This window comes from Pan paniscus, chromosome 5, assembly GCF_029289425.2.
Source record: "Pan paniscus chromosome 5, NHGRI_mPanPan1-v2.0_pri, whole genome shotgun sequence".
Taxonomy (NCBI): Eukaryota; Metazoa; Chordata; class Mammalia; order Primates; family Hominidae; genus Pan; species Pan paniscus.
The window spans coordinates 91,213,033-91,228,884 of NC_073254.2; the positions used below are offsets into that span (position 1 = coordinate 91,213,033).

At 37.4% G+C, this 15,852-nt stretch overlaps 1 protein-coding gene across 1 annotated transcript in view; it reads right to left on the reverse strand.

Moving 5' to 3' along the window:
• Positions 1 to 236: 236 nt before the first annotated feature.
• Positions 237 to 15,852, reverse strand: part of LOC117980615 (translation initiation factor IF-2) — a 190,878-nt gene continuing 175,262 nt past the window's right edge. The window contains exons 7-8 of the mRNA XM_057302540.2: positions 1,384 to 5,525; positions 237 to 498 (exon numbers count right to left, since the gene is read on the reverse strand). The gene's annotated coding sequence lies outside the window, so the exon portion shown is untranslated. The remainder of the gene's footprint in view (positions 499 to 1,383; positions 5,526 to 15,852) is intronic.

A 15,852-nucleotide genomic window follows, 5' to 3' on the forward strand; every position in this document is an offset into this window, starting at 1 on the left:
CAGCTATGCAAAACTATGAGTCAATTAAACTTCTTTTCTTTATAAATTACCCAATCTTGGGTATGTCTTTATTAGTAGCATGAGAATGGACTAACACATCATCTTACTATAAATAATAAAATAGGTTTAATAAAAGAGGTTTAATAAAAACCTCTTAGTTTTTCAAAACTTTATGTTCAAAATTTCCTTTTGGTTTGGTGTTAGGTGTGCCTTTTATTAACCAGGATACAGCAGGATTTATGTTATTATTATCCCATCTCTGCCTTTTAATAGGTGAATTTTATCCACATTGACTCTGATACATTACACTTTTGGGCTTATTTGTACCATTTCCTTTTGTGCTATCTACTTACCTTTCACTTTCTTTGCTTTTTTGCTGTGTTCTGTTGGATTGACAGAGGATTCTGCATTTTTCTTTTTTTTCCTTTTTTTCAACTCCTCTACTTTCTCCTTCTCTTCCTCCAAATCATTCTATTCTTCCTCCTTCTTTTGATTCCTCTGGAGGTTTGAAAAATATCAAGATTATTTCTATTTCTATATTGGTAACCCTAAGATTATGCCTTATTTTTCTATTTCATGGATAGCAAATACATACAGATGAGCATACTTATATGCAGAAATGTTGATTTTAATAAATTTTTGCAAAGTAAATACATCTGTGTGACTATAACCCAGATTAAGACATAGAACATTGCCAATACCCTGAATCGCCCTCAGTATCTCCCTTCTCTTCTTAAGGTTAACCATATCTGTCTTCTTTACCATAGATTAGCTTTGCCTGTTTTGAACTTTTTATAAATGGGATATGACATGAACTCTGCATCTGGCCGCTATTGCTCATTCTTATGTTATTAGACTCATCTATGTTATTGATTATATTGATGATTAATTTACTTTTATTATTATGAAGTATCCCATTGAACGAATGCACCACAATTTATTTATCCATTCTACTCTTGCTGGACATTTGGATTGTTTCTAGTGTTTGGGGATTACAAATAATGCTGTTTTAAACATTCTCTAATTTCATTTCATTCTTTGTACCTGCCTTTCATTGACATTTCATTTACAACTCTGTTGGGTATATACCTAGGAGTGAAATACTGGCATTACTGGGTTGTAGGCTATGCTTATGTTTAGCTTTAGTAGTTACTGCCAAATAGTTTTCTGAAGAGGTTGTACCAATTTATATTCCCATGTGTAGTGCATAAAAGCTCCAATTGCTGCATATCCTCAATATATGGTAATACCTGTTTCTCTAGATTTTACCTATTCTGATGAGTGTGTAGCTGCATGCACATAATTTTTAATTCATTCATTACTAATGATTTTGAGCACTTTATATGGCTATCACCCATTTATGTATTATATTTCATGTATTACCTGTTCAATATCCAAGTTTATTCCAATTTTTTAATGGATTGTCTATCTTTTATATGGCTTCACAGAAACATTTAATATGTTTTGGATAATAATCTTTTGTCAGGTAAAAATATTGAAAGTATCTTTTCCAGTTGGTGGTCTTCTCTTCCACTATTTGTGTTAGTCTATTCTCATGCTCCTGTGAAGAAATACATGAGAGTGGGCAATTTACAAAGAAAAGAGGTTTAATTGATTCACAGTTCTGCATGGCTGGGGAGGACTCAGGAAACTTACAATCATGGCAGAAGGCATCTCTTCACAGGGTGACAGGAGAGAGAATGAGTGCAAGCAGGGGAAATGCCAGACACTTATAAAACCATCAGATCTCACGAGAACTCTCACTATCACAAGAACAGCATGGAGGAAACCACCCCCATGATCCAATGACTCCCTACCGGGTCTCTCCCATGATACATGGAGATTATGGGATCTACAATTAAAGATGAGATTTGGGTGGGGACACAGCCAAACCATATGACTATTTTACTGGGGTTTTTGATGAACAGAGGTTCTTAATTTTAATTATGTCCCTTTAATCACTATTTTTCTTTAAAAAAATTTGCCCATCTTAAGGTCATAAAGATATTCTCTCTTATCTTCTTGATGTTTAATTGTTACTTTTCAGGTAGGCATATACCTCCAACCCTGAATTGATTTTTGTGTGTCATGTGAGGTAGGATGTCAAAATGTGTTTTTTCCTCATATAGATAACCAGTTGACCCAAAATCATTATTAAAAATACCATTCTTTTTTCATTTGCATTATGCTTTATCATGAAACAAATTGTCACAAATGTTTCTATTCTTTTCCATATTTCTATTTGTCTATTTTTATGCTAATGCAAAACTGTCTTAAATATCATCACTTTACAATACATCTTGATAACCCTTAGAGGGATTTTGTCCTTCTTCAAAATTGTCTTCTCTGGTCTTGGTCCTTTACATTTCCATATATAGATATATTCAATTGTTAATTTCCAATAAAAATATTTTTAAGCTTTTAACATACAAAGCTGCGAATTACATATTAATTATAACTATAATTTTAAAAATATCTGAAATTATCTAGTATTTTTATCCTACTCAGAAACCCAAGAACCTAAACAGGAATATATTATAGATTGAGAATCTATTTTCCAGCACCTTGTTTGTGTTGCTAAGTTATTTGGATATAATATTCTAAATTTCCAGTTTCCCCTCATTATATTGAATTTATTTCTCTATTGTTTCATGGCATCTATGGTTGCTAATGAGAATCCCACTTGATTTATTGTTTAATTACCATTTCTTGTTGGTAACCTGTTTTTCTCCTTGTAGCTGGTAAAAACATCTCCTAATTCTTGATGTATTCCAGTTTTACTTTGGTAAGTCTGGGTATGAACATATTTTTGTAGATCCTTCTTGGTTTTTATAGTTCATTTTCAATTTGAGGACATATTTTTCTTCAATTTTGGAAAACTCACAGCTCTTTTCTCTCCAAATATTACTTTCTTGTGACTCTCTCTACTTTTTCCTTCCTTAAAGAAAAATAGGCAGTCCTATTTGTCTTCAGACTATCCTATATAGTTTTAGGTGACCATACAACTATTGCCTAATAAATTATATTTATATAATTATGTTTATATAACCAGAGCCCCACCTAGCCTCTGTTTTCAAACCTGGCTCCAGTCTGCTAATTTCCATGGAGCACCTTCACTTCTCCTTCCCTGATTCTCAGGGAAGATGCATTTGGGAGTTAAAAGAAGTGCCACTAATAATTATATCAGGACAACAGATGTAAATTGGAACTCTCCCAGGCATACTACCCTGTGTGATCTCTCTGCTTAGCATTCTTCCATATTTTATTCTCTATGCTGTCTTCTGGGTAAATCCCTCAGTAATATTTTTCAGTTTATTATTTTTCTTTTGTTGCCTCTGTTCCAAAGTTTACCCTATCTTTGAATTTTTTATTGCAATGAATAGATTTTTAACTCCCAAGAAGTCTAATCATTCTGCTTTTTAATTTATTTGGCTTGTTTCATATCTGTCTGCTTTTCACATTTTATGTTTTTTTAAAAAAAGTGCATAGTTTTTTTCCATTTTTCCCCTTAAGCATTCAAAGCATATTTATTCTTAAGTTTTGGCTAGATCAGTTTAATAAAATTTCACCTGGAATGAAATTATGTTCCAATTGTTGATTTTTGGCAGGATTACTTTCACAGCATTAGAATTCTCCCACTTTGAAATTCTGTTTTGCAGCATCATGTTGAATGAAATTGCTCCCCTTCTTTCTCTTTCTTCAAATTTCTCTATCTAGCAGTTTTGCATTTCCTTCTCCCAAATTCCTGAATCCTACCTCCAAACCTAGTGGTGTATGACATTGCAGAACACCTGCCCTTGGTCTCAGCAGGCAGATGACATCAGGCCCCAGGCCAGGTGCATTTAGCACCCTTCCTCAAGTGCAATGTGTGTTAGTTCTCTTGTTTCTGAAGTTCTCTGCAAAGCCATGGCCCCAGGGAATGGTTGGCTGCAGATTTTTAACCTCCTTTTACCAGAAGGAGCCTCATCTAGCCTCTGTTTTCAAATCTGGGTCCAGTAGGCTAATTTCCATGGAACACCTTCAATTCTCCTTCCCTGGTTCTCAGCTGTCACTGCCTACTTCAGGACAAGAGCCCAGCATGGCTGTGGCCTCAGCTATGCTCAGTTCTGCATTTCTTTTCTACTTCTGGTGCACAGGAATGCTTAATAGGCTTTGAACTCAGACATGTGTTTTGGGTGTTTTATATTTTTATATGCTTTTTGCTGTGTTGTGTTAATACATTAAAGCATGAACTAACTGCTCTAATTTGACCAGAGTGCATAAAATGAACAAGTAAATTGTATTTATCATAAACTAAAACAGGTGATTGTAAAATATCCCAATTTACTAAATTTGGAAGCCTTTTAGAGACAGATTTTCCTTGTACATGTCTCTAAATTACTTTCATAAATGTGCAATAGTGGTAGTACCAATGGAAAGAACAGAACCTTTTGTCCATAGGATCATTTAAAATTTGTTTGTGTGCTACTTGGGAGGCTGAGGCAGGAGAATTGCTTGAACCCGGGAGGCGGAGGTTGCGGTGAGCTGAGAACACGCCACTGCACTCCAGCCTGGGTGACAGAGACAGACTCCATCTCAAAAAAAAAAGAATAAAAAATAAATAAATTTTTTTGTGTGTGAATCTGCAATTATTTTTATTTTCTAAATTACATTATTTGGAAATCTAGGAGCTGAAACACTTTTTGGTGCTATAGGACATTATGACTTGGCTACTTTGAAATTAGACATATTTTACCCAGCTAAAAGAGACACAATATTAAATTTTCCAAGTAAAAATAACTACATAATCTGAAAGGAAAATAATTGAAGAGAGAGAGAAAGGAAGAAAACAAAAGGAAGGAAGGAAGGAAAGAAGAAAGACAGGAAGGAAGGAAGGGAAAGAAAGAAAAAGAAAAGAAGGAAGGAAAAACGAAGGAAAGACAGGCATATTCATTCCAGTGCTTTGAATAGTGTATGGCCCTTAGAAAATATTTGTGGAGAAAAATGAATGGATAAATACCTGAGCCTCACTCCATTTCTGGTTAGCACCCTTGTTGTAGAGGGAATGGGGCAGGGAGCATACTATGGATGTATCCGGGGTGAGGAAAGCATCGGGACTCACAGATAGGGTAATGGATCAGGCACGTGTGAAAGTGAAGGATAGAGTTAGCATAATTGTCAGGGTGTTTGTTATTTTATAACCCGATTGTAAAAACAGGGAGTTTTAAATTTGGACATTTTATGTGGTTCTAAATTTTCTGAGCTCAGCTATGAGTAAATGTCACCCTTCCCATTTGGAACCTATTACTGAGCTATACTGACCACTCAGAGATGGGAAGAGACAGGCCAGTAGTGTGAGGTTGTACATGAACATCCTGCACACTGTGGAGCTGACATATATGGAGTAAAGAATGCACGAGTCACCCTCCTTGTGCAGTCTTGGATTGTGGAGACTGAAGAGAAGGTTCATTCAAGGCTGTCTTGGAATAGGTGGTTCAGTGTTCCCAGAATACATAGCTTTAGCAATCCTTATTCCATCCACATTTCTAGAGAAACAGAATTTTTAGAGAAAGGGAATAAGGTTGGGCATTAAGGGATCAGCCAAGCAGAATGACTGGTTGCAAACAATACTGTGCAAAGGAGCTAGGCCAAGAGCAAACCCATCAGCATTAAAGACTTTGTATGAGAAAGACGGGGAGGTGAGTTCCATCACAGCTCCTATTGGCTTTATTGCTTTCATTTTAACATTAAAATGGGTCACATTTGCTTCTTTAATTTCTAACTACTGAAAAAAATTTGCCAGGGAAATAGATTATTCTTCTTTATGTTTCTCAATAGGAAAAAAGCAAATTTACATTTGTTTAACCCCCCTTGCATGAAATTTTCTCGACATTGTCTCATTTTATCCTCATATTAATATTTTGAGATACATTTTATCTTCTTTTAAATATAAAGAAACTATAGAGCTGAGGTAAACAATTTGGCCAGGCTGTCAGCTTTAAGTGAGAGAGCTGGGACTGAAATTCAGGGAGGCCGTATAGCATAAGGGGTAAGAGGTTAGACTGTTGACCCCAGCTCCCAGTTTATTCAGTTAATTCTGTGTGACTTTTGTCAAGTTGCTTAACCTACTTCAGTTAAGCAGTGCCTCAGTTAACTCAGTTTGAAATTAGGAATAATAATCATACCTTCTCTAAAGATTATTATAAGTAAAACAGTTACCATGTTGTTTGACGCATGGACATTTTCTTTTCATTTGTTATTAATGGGAATATAAATTTGTGTCCCCTCTTTAGAATGGAATTTGGTAATTGTTACAAAACCTAAAATGTGCATCTCCTTTGACTTAGCAATTCCAATTTAGAAATTTTTCCTCAGGGGGATTAAGATGATGAATACGAAGCAAGACTAGCTTGCAGCTCCCACTCAGATGGACGGAGCAGTATGGAGACTCACATCGTGAACTTTTCCTCCAAGAACTACCACAGAAACATACCAGGAAAGCCAAGAGAATCCACAGACCCTTTGAAGAACTGGATCACCCCTGCAGGCTCCCTGAGATGCCAAAAAACTGTGAGTCTGCTTGCTTTCTCAATGGGGAGGCCCATGGTCTAGGGCAAGTTCTTGGCCCTGGTCACCAGCTGCCTGGAAATAGACTCGATGCTGTTGTTGGGGAGCACAGTGGGAGTGAGACCAGCCGTTAGGACTGTGGGTTGCTTGGGAGTGGGGTGAGGCTTTTGAGTACTGGCTTTTCCCCACTTCCCTGGTGATCTGTATGACTCAGCAGAGGCAGCCATAATACCCCTGGGAGTATAACTCCGCGGGACAGGGAATCACACCCATCCCCCACCACAGCCACAGCAAGCCCCATCCAAGGAGAGGCTGAGCTCAGACACGCATATCCCTGCCCCCACCTGGTGATTTTTCTCTACTTGCCCTGGTAGCCAAAGACAAAGGCTATAATTTCTTGGGAGCCCTATGCCTCTGCCCACTGCCTGAGAAACCTGAATACCTAACCAGGTGTCTATAGGGCAAGTTTTCATCCTCTTTATAGGACTTCAGCTGATGCACTCTTGAAAGCTCCACCTCCTGGCTGGAGGCCAACAAACACAGAACCAGTGCACTAAACAAAAACACAACCAAGAACTCTCACAGGGTCCACTTCACTCCCCTGCTACCTCCACCAGAGCAGGTGCTGGTATCCATGGCTACAAGACCTGAAGACAGATCACATCACAGGACTCTGTGCAGGCACTCACCACTACCAGCCCAGAACCCTTAGCTCTGCTGGGTGGCTAGACCCAGAAGAGCAAAAACAATCACTACAGTTCAATTCTCAGGAAGCCCCTTTCCTAGAGGAAGGGAGAGAACACCACATCAAGAAAGGACCCAAGAAAGATAGACCATATGATAGACTACAAAAAAGTCTCAGTAAATTTAAGAAAATCAAAATTATATCAAGTACTTTCTCAGACCACAGTGGAATAAAACTGTAAATCAACTCCAGAAGAACCCCTCACAACCAAGCAGATACATGGAAATTAAATAACCTGCTCCTGAATGATTGCTGGGTTAACAATGAAATCAAGATGGAAATTTAAAAATTCTTTGAACTGAACAATAATAGTGACATAACCTATGAAAACCTCTGAGATAACAGCAAAAGCAGTGCTAAGAGGAAAGTTCATAGCATTAAATGCCTATATCAAAACGTCTGAAAGAGCACAAATAGACAATCTAAGGTCACACCTCACAAAATAGAGAAACAAGAACAATCCAAACCCAAACCCAGCAGAAGAAAAGAAATAAAGAAGACCAGAGGAGAACTAAATGAAATTGAAACAAAAAATAATATAATAGATCAATGAAACAAAAGCTGTTTCTTTGAAAGGATAAGTAAAATTGGTAGACCATTAGCAAGATTTACCAAGAAAAGGAGAGAGAAGATCCAAATAAGCTCAATTAGAAATGAAAGAGGAGATACTACAACTGATACCACAGAAATACAAAAAATTATTAAAGGATACTGTGAACACCTTTATGTGCATAAACTAAGAACCTAGAGGAGATGGATACATTTCTAGAACTATACGACCCTCCTAGATTAAACCTGGAAGATATCAAATCTCTGAAGAGACCAATAACAAGCTGTGAGATTGAAACGGTAATTAAAAAATTGTCACAAAAAGTCCAAAACTAGACAGATTCACAGCTGAATTCTATCAGATACTCAGAGAAGAATTGGTACCAATCCTATTGACCCTATCCCGAAAGATAGAGAAAGAGGGAATTGTCCCTAAATCGTTCTGTGAAGCCAGTATTCCCCCTAATACCAAAACAAGGAAAGGACATAACAAAAACAGAAAACTACAGACCAATATCCCTAATTAACATAGGTGAAAAAATCCTCAACAAAATTCTAGCTAACCAAATCCAACAGCATATCAAAAAGATAATCCACCATGATCATGGGTTTCATACCAGGGATGCAGGGATGATTTAACATACATAAGCAATAAATGTGATACACCACATGAGCAGAATTAAAAACAAAAATCACATGATCATCTCAATAGATGCAGAAAAGGCATTTGATGAAATCCAGCATTCCTTTATGATAAAGCCCTCAGCAAAATCAGCATAGAAGAGACATACCTTAACGTAATAAAAGGCAGCTATGACAAGTCCACAGCCATCATTATACTGATCAGGGAAAAGTTAAAAGTATTCCCCCTGAGAACTGGAACAAGACAAGGATGCCCACTTTCACCACTTCTATTTGCCATAGTATGGGAAGTCCTAGCCAGAGCAATCAGACAAGAGAAAGAAATGAAAGGTGTCCAAATCAGTAAAGAGAAAGTCAAACTATTGCTGTTTGCTGATGATAGGGTCATATATCTAGAAAACCCTAAAGACTCATCCAAAAAGCTCCTACAGCTGGTTAATTAATTCAGCAAAGTTTCAGGATACAAAATTAATATACACAAATCAGTAGCTGTACACCAATCCTATACACCAACAGCAACCAAACTGAGAATCAAATCAAGATTTCACAATAGCTTAAAAAAAAACAAAAAACAAACAAAAAACACTTAAGAATATACTTAACCAAGGACGTGAAGACCTCTACAAGAAAAACTACAATACACTGCTGAAAGAAATCATGGATGACACAAACAGATGGAAACACATCCCATGCTCATGGATGGGTAGAATCAATATTGTGAAAATGACCATACTACCAAAAGCAATCTACAAATTCAATGCAATTCCCATCAAATTACCATCATTCTTCACAGAACTAGAAAAAAAACCCTAAAATTATATGGAGCCAAAAAAGTGCCCTCATAGCCAAAGCAAGACTAAGCCAAAAAAAAAAAAAAAAATCTGGAGGCACCACATTATCCAACTTCAGACTATACTATCAGTATCAGGTCATGGTAAACAAAGCAGCATGGTATTGATATAAAAATAGGTACATAAACCAATGAAACAGAATAGAGAACCCAGAAGTAAAGCCAGATACTTAAACAGCAAACTGATTTTTGGCAAAGTAAACAGAAATATACAGTGGGAAGGGACACCCTATTCAACAAATGGTCCTGGGATAATTGGCAGGCTGCATGTAGAAGAACAAAACTGGATCCTCATCTGTCACCCTATACAAAAATCAATTCAAGATGGATCAAAGACTTAAATCTAAGACCTGAAACCATAAAGATTCTAGAAGATAACATTGAAAAAATCCTTTCAGACATTGGCTTAGAGAAAGACTTCATGACCAAGAACCAAAAGCAAATGTAACAAAAACAAACATAAATAGATGGGCCTTCATTAAACTAAAAAGCTTCTGCACAGCAAAAGCAATAATCAGCAGAGTAAACAGACAACCCACAGAGTAGGAGAAACTTTTTGCAATCTATACATCTGACAAAGGACTAATATCCAGAATCTACAATGAACTCAAACAAATCAGCAAGAAAAAAACAAACAACCCCATCAAAAAGTGGGCTAAGGACATGAATAGACAATTCTCAAAAAGAAGATATACAAATGACCAACAAGTATGTTAAAAATCGCTCAGCATTACTAATTACCTGGGAAATGCAAATCAAAACCACAGTGAGATACCACCTTACTCTTACGAGAATGGCTATAATCAAAAAATCAAAAAAAAAATAGTTGTTGGCTGGGATGTGGTGAAAAGGGAACACTTTTACACTGTTGGTGGGAATGTAAACTAGTACAACCACTATGGAAAACAGTATGGATATTCCTTAAAGAACTAAAAGCAGAAGTACCATTTGATCCAGCACTCCCATTCCTGGGTATCTACTCAGAGGAAAAGAAGTCATTGTACAAAAAAGATACTTGCACACACATGTTTATAGCAGCACAATTTGCAACTGCAAAAATATGGAACCAGTCCAAATACCCATCAATCAAGTGGATAAAGAAAATGTGATATATATATATATATACCATGGAATACTACTCACCCATTAAAAGGAACAAAATAATGGTATTCACAGCAACCTGGATGGAATTGGAAACTATTATTCTAAGGGAAGTAACTCAAGAATGGAAAACCAAACATTGTATGTTCTCCCTGATATGTGGCAGCTAAGCTATGATGATGCAAAGGCGTAAGAATGATACATTGGACTTTGGGGACTCCGGGCAAAGGATGGGGTATGGTGAGGGATAAAAGACTACATATCGGGTACAGTGTGCACTGCTTGGGTGATGGGTGCACCAAAATCTCAGAAACCTCCAATAAAGAACTTATTTATGTAACCAAACACCACCTGTCCCCCCAAAACCTATTGAAATTAAAAAATAATACTAAAAAAAGGAATTTTTCCTCCAGATATGCTCACACATGGGCACAAAAATACTTATATAGAATGTTCATTTTAGCACTGTTAATAACAGCAAAGAGTGGGAACACAAACAGAAGCATCAACTGGAAGATCTTAATCAAACTAAGATCTATAAAATGCAGTGTATAACCTCCAAGAATATTTTGCTAAATGAGAGGAAAGGTGACATGGGATATATATGTACTATTCCCGCTCTTAGGGTTTACATTGTGTTGGGGGGGCAGTGGCAGGGTGCATGGGTGTAATACAAGTATCATTGCTTGTGGGTACATTAAGCATATCTTGAATTATACACAAGGAACTGTTTACCACTGGCAGCTTTTGGAGACGGAGGTTAGAGATTTTGAGACTGAAGTCAGAAGGAGAATTATTTTTCATTGTATATTTGTTTTCACTTAATTTTTTATGCAAACAGAATTTTCCACCCAAAAGAAACTAATTTTTAAACATAGTACAATATTGGATTATTAAATTAAAGAGACTCGTTTAGCTGCTCATATGAGAAGGATTGAGATATCCCTCAATCTTGCATGGTAGGCAGGACCCTTTTAGTGTAGTCTAGGGGCTTGTGAGAATGGAGCTGCCCAGGACATGGTGGCTCACAGTCACTTCGGAGATCCAGAGGACCCTCTGAGTATGGAAGGAAGACTTGGACTCACTATACTTGTTGTTAACACAATTCGAATTTAAAACAACACCTGAAACCCATGTCTGTATTTCTTTCATATTTTATGGCTGTCTTCTCTAAACCCCACTATTTATTCAGTACCATCTCTAGCTTGCATTTGAGCAAAATGTTGCTTAGACTTGTTAATTTTAAAACCAGCTCCTTGGTTTCTAAAATTCATGACATTTTCTTAATTCTCGTACAGAATACCTGCACTCCAGGTAATTTGCCTAGAGTGCATAGTTTTACAGACACTGTTTAAATGGTGCATGTTGAAAGCCTGGCACAGAGGTTAGTTGGGAAAGATTATCTTGTGTCATGGGTCTATTCAATACTCCAGATACTCCTAAAGTCATCTCAAAGAGGCCTTTCCTGATACCGAATCTACACAAGGAAACCACCCTCCAGCCCCTTTAACTCTTGATAGCAGTGTTAATATTCTTCATAGCTCTTATCATAATTTGCGGTAATTTTATTTCTATCTTTTTTACTTTATGTTCTGACTCCTTTACCAGAATGTAAGCTCCATGAGGGCAGGGATCATGGATATTTTGTTCACAAACATGTCCCAGTACCCAGCATAAGTGCTTATTAAATATTGAAATGGGAGGAGTGTTCCTTTATCCCCCCTCGCAGGGTGTGTGACAGGGGTGTGGCTCGCTTCTTTGGTGCTCCGCTGCTCAAACCACTAGGGGAAGCATGCAGACGGGCAGGTCACGGGGAGCGTTTCTGGGCTTCGACCCCATGGCAGCATCTAGGGTGAGTGTTTCCATCTCGCGAAGCCCCAGTGGGCGTGTGTTACAGTGCGCTCTTTCCGTTTTGCCGTCTACAGTTGGCTTGTGTTGATCAGCGCCACTAGACCCTCTGCCTTATCGAAAGGACACAGGGCCTTCTGTATCTCCGGTTCTTGCTCTAGTGTACCAGAAAAATCGAATCACATGTGGGCTTGGAGGATGGGTGCAAAGTTTTATTGAGTGGTGGAGGTTGCTCTCAGCGAGGTGGATGGGGAGCCAGAAGGAGGATGGGTTGGGAAGTTGGTCTCCCCCTGGAGTCGGGCCACCCAGCAGCCGGGCCACCCAGCAGCGGGACTCTCCTCTAACCACCCCAGCTGAATTCCGCCTTGTCCCGCCACCGATGGCCTGCCGATGTCTGCTGGTGTCTGCTGGTGTTTGCTTTTCTGCTCCTCTTGACGACCAGCCATTTGTGTCTGTGCCCGCTATGGTCTCTCGGGTTTTTATGGGCACAGGATTGGGGGTGTGGCAGGCCAAAAGGCAACTTTATGGGCACGGAAACAGAAATGCTTGTCCTCACTTAGGTCCATGGGCACAGGCCCGAGGGAGCCCTCACCAGGGACCCCGCCTTTCTCTGCTTAGCACTTCCCTACCCGCCTCCTGTATCAATATGAATCAATGTCTTTGGATCAAGTCAGACTACACATTTAGAGAATGACTTTTTTGTCATTGCTTTTGTAGATACGTTTTTTCAATTGTTAGCCGTTAGTTTTTATCTTAGGTTGCTTTCAAAATTAGCTATGCAAGTTTAATTTCTCTATTTGCTGTGAAACAAATATTGAGGTTATTATTGGTTAAATCTTACTCCTATTGTCACCCAGGAGCTGTTTCTCACCAGGAAAATTTATTCTGACAAATATTTTGTGGGTACCCTAATTTCAGGTAATGATATTTAATGAATGTTTTATGATTTATAAAGTTTCCCTCTTCATCAGGGCTAGGAGGAAGCTCTAGGGTATCTGCTCACACACAGCCGCTCTGCTGATGTTTATGGTTGCCATACGCTGCCCCTTCCTCTTTTGGTTCTGTTTTATTAATCTTATAATAAACATCTTCTCTTTCAATAATTCACCTCAAATATTTTTTGATAAGATATGATACAAATACATTAAATTATGAAAATAAATTATATTTTTTCTATTTTTGTTAATTTTCCATTTCATTGGGTCTCTACCGCTAAGGTTTGAGTCCATGACATTTTTGGGTTTTGGCTCATTATGATCACCATCTGGTCTCTCTCTGCCCTTAATCTTTTCCCTATTTTCTCCTGTTTCCTCCCACCAAAATGCTGTCACCAAACACATCTTTCTTTCCCACTGAACTACTGTCACTGCCACCTCCTGTATCATGCACTGTCCCAGAAGATATTGCGCTAAACCATAAGCAGTTTCTTCTTCAGCTTGTGCTTCCTTTGCTGTTTCTTCTTTGTCCTGCTTATAGCACCTTCCTGGCTCCATCTTCTCTTTCTTACTTTACAATACCGCTAATGCTCCTGTAACACAAACTACCACCAATATAAAATCTCATGTCATCTGTTTGCCCTTTAATAATCCTTGAAATGAATTCACTTATAAAAATCCTTTTAAACCTCAGCAATTATATTCATCTATCACTACCCAGAGCTCCTGAATATTTAAATTATATTATAATTAAGGTGCATTATTTTATTAATTGTATTAGTGAATAGTTCTATAGAACTGTAAGTAAATCATTAGACATAGTCCCTTAACCCCTTCTTCCTCAACCAAAAATATGATTAAATAATTTTATATATATGTGTACTTTCTCTAAATTCCTTTCAGAATGACATAACGTAATAAATTTAACAGGAGACGAAATCAGGATGGCAGAGGCAGTTAGAAAACTGGAAAAACAGCATCAATTTGGTAACTGATTACCTACTTTGTTGCTGAATAGAGGATGAAAAGTAAAGAATCTAGTCTGAGAAGAACTAAGTTTGAATCTTTGGCATTATGTTCCCTCAAATGTGCAGGTATCAAAATGAATTATAATTGGGAATAGCTTCCAAATTTATTACTCAGTACGGAACATAGCAGGTATCAAATTGAATTGAAGAATAAAACTGAAAGAGATATCATAGGAAAATAAAGTGGCATATTGTAAAATTAAAAGACCCTGTTTTTCATATAAATTATTTAGCTGAAGCTGTATGACAGAGTGTGAAAGAAAATTGAAAAGTCTCTTTACCTTAGAAATGTTTGTATTCACTGACATGTTTCAACCTGGTAATAAATCAGCTTGGGAACCTTTTACATAAAGAGGTGTCACTATAAATTAGCTTTTACATTTTTGTCTTAAGTAGTATCATCATAAAATATTCAATCAAGACACTAGAACTGTCAAAGTAGGTGGGTAATTTGAGACCTGGTGTTAAAAAAAATCTAATTCTTTCATGTTAGGATTTTTTTTCTTGTATATAAATTTTGATCTGTGAAAATACCAGAACTGTCATGGTAACAATAGATAATTTGCTCATAAATTATAATTATCAGAAATGTTAGCAATCATGAATGCTAAGTACTTTGATCAGAAACTAACAAGAACAGACTAAATTGAAAGAAAACAGCACACCAAAATGTTTGGCCCTATTTTGTTCTGCCACAAAAGGAAAATATTCTTATGCAGCCGTTTTTTTTGTTTGTTTGTTTTTTGTTTTTCAGTTTTTCTTAGGTTATCTATCTTTCCATCTATTTCTTAATTGTAAAACAAATTTTAACAATTACAATGATGATAATATGTTAGACTTCACATATAAGATTGAATGGGATCTTTTCCATACCCATATTAGGCAAGGAGACCAGGAAACACATAAAGAAACTAAAGCCTACACAGGTCACTGGGTGTCATGGCTTCTCACACTTCAGCAGACAGCAAGAGCTCATCTTCTTGGCTATTTCCCAAGAATACCATCTTGCTTACTTCTCCTTGCAGAAGGAGCATGTTCTCATTTTCACTGGCTCTTTGACTCACAGGCTGCACGAGTTAACTGTTGCATGCCTCAGGATGTTTCTGCCCTGGTGACTGGTTTAGCTATGCATTTCTGACTTTGACCTCTGACTTCACTTTTTGCTGTCTGCCTCCATCCAACCATTAAGGTCCTGAGAGCTACTTCCTGCCACCTCCCCCAACCCCTTAAGTCCATTTGAGCAAGGCTAGTTCTGTCTAGCCTCCCGCCAAGAGAGGGAGAGCCCAGCCCAGGAGCAATAAAGCCCAGATGATAATTCAAATGAAAGCACTTTTGGAAAATGTCATTCCAATGTTTTTGAAAATGGCAACCATTAGAAATTCTTGACTATTATCAGTTATTACTAGGCTGGTGACCTTGATCAAAAAAACACAATTATTATGAAGGCAGATCTGTGAATTTCTCTTACTTTTTAAAACTGAAGTAATAAATTCCCCAGGTATAGACTTCAAACAGCATCTGTTGACTTAATTAGAGGGGAAATGCTTCAAGGATGAATTCTTTTCCTACTCTGTTAACTTTTCAACAGATGATACATCTGAAACAATA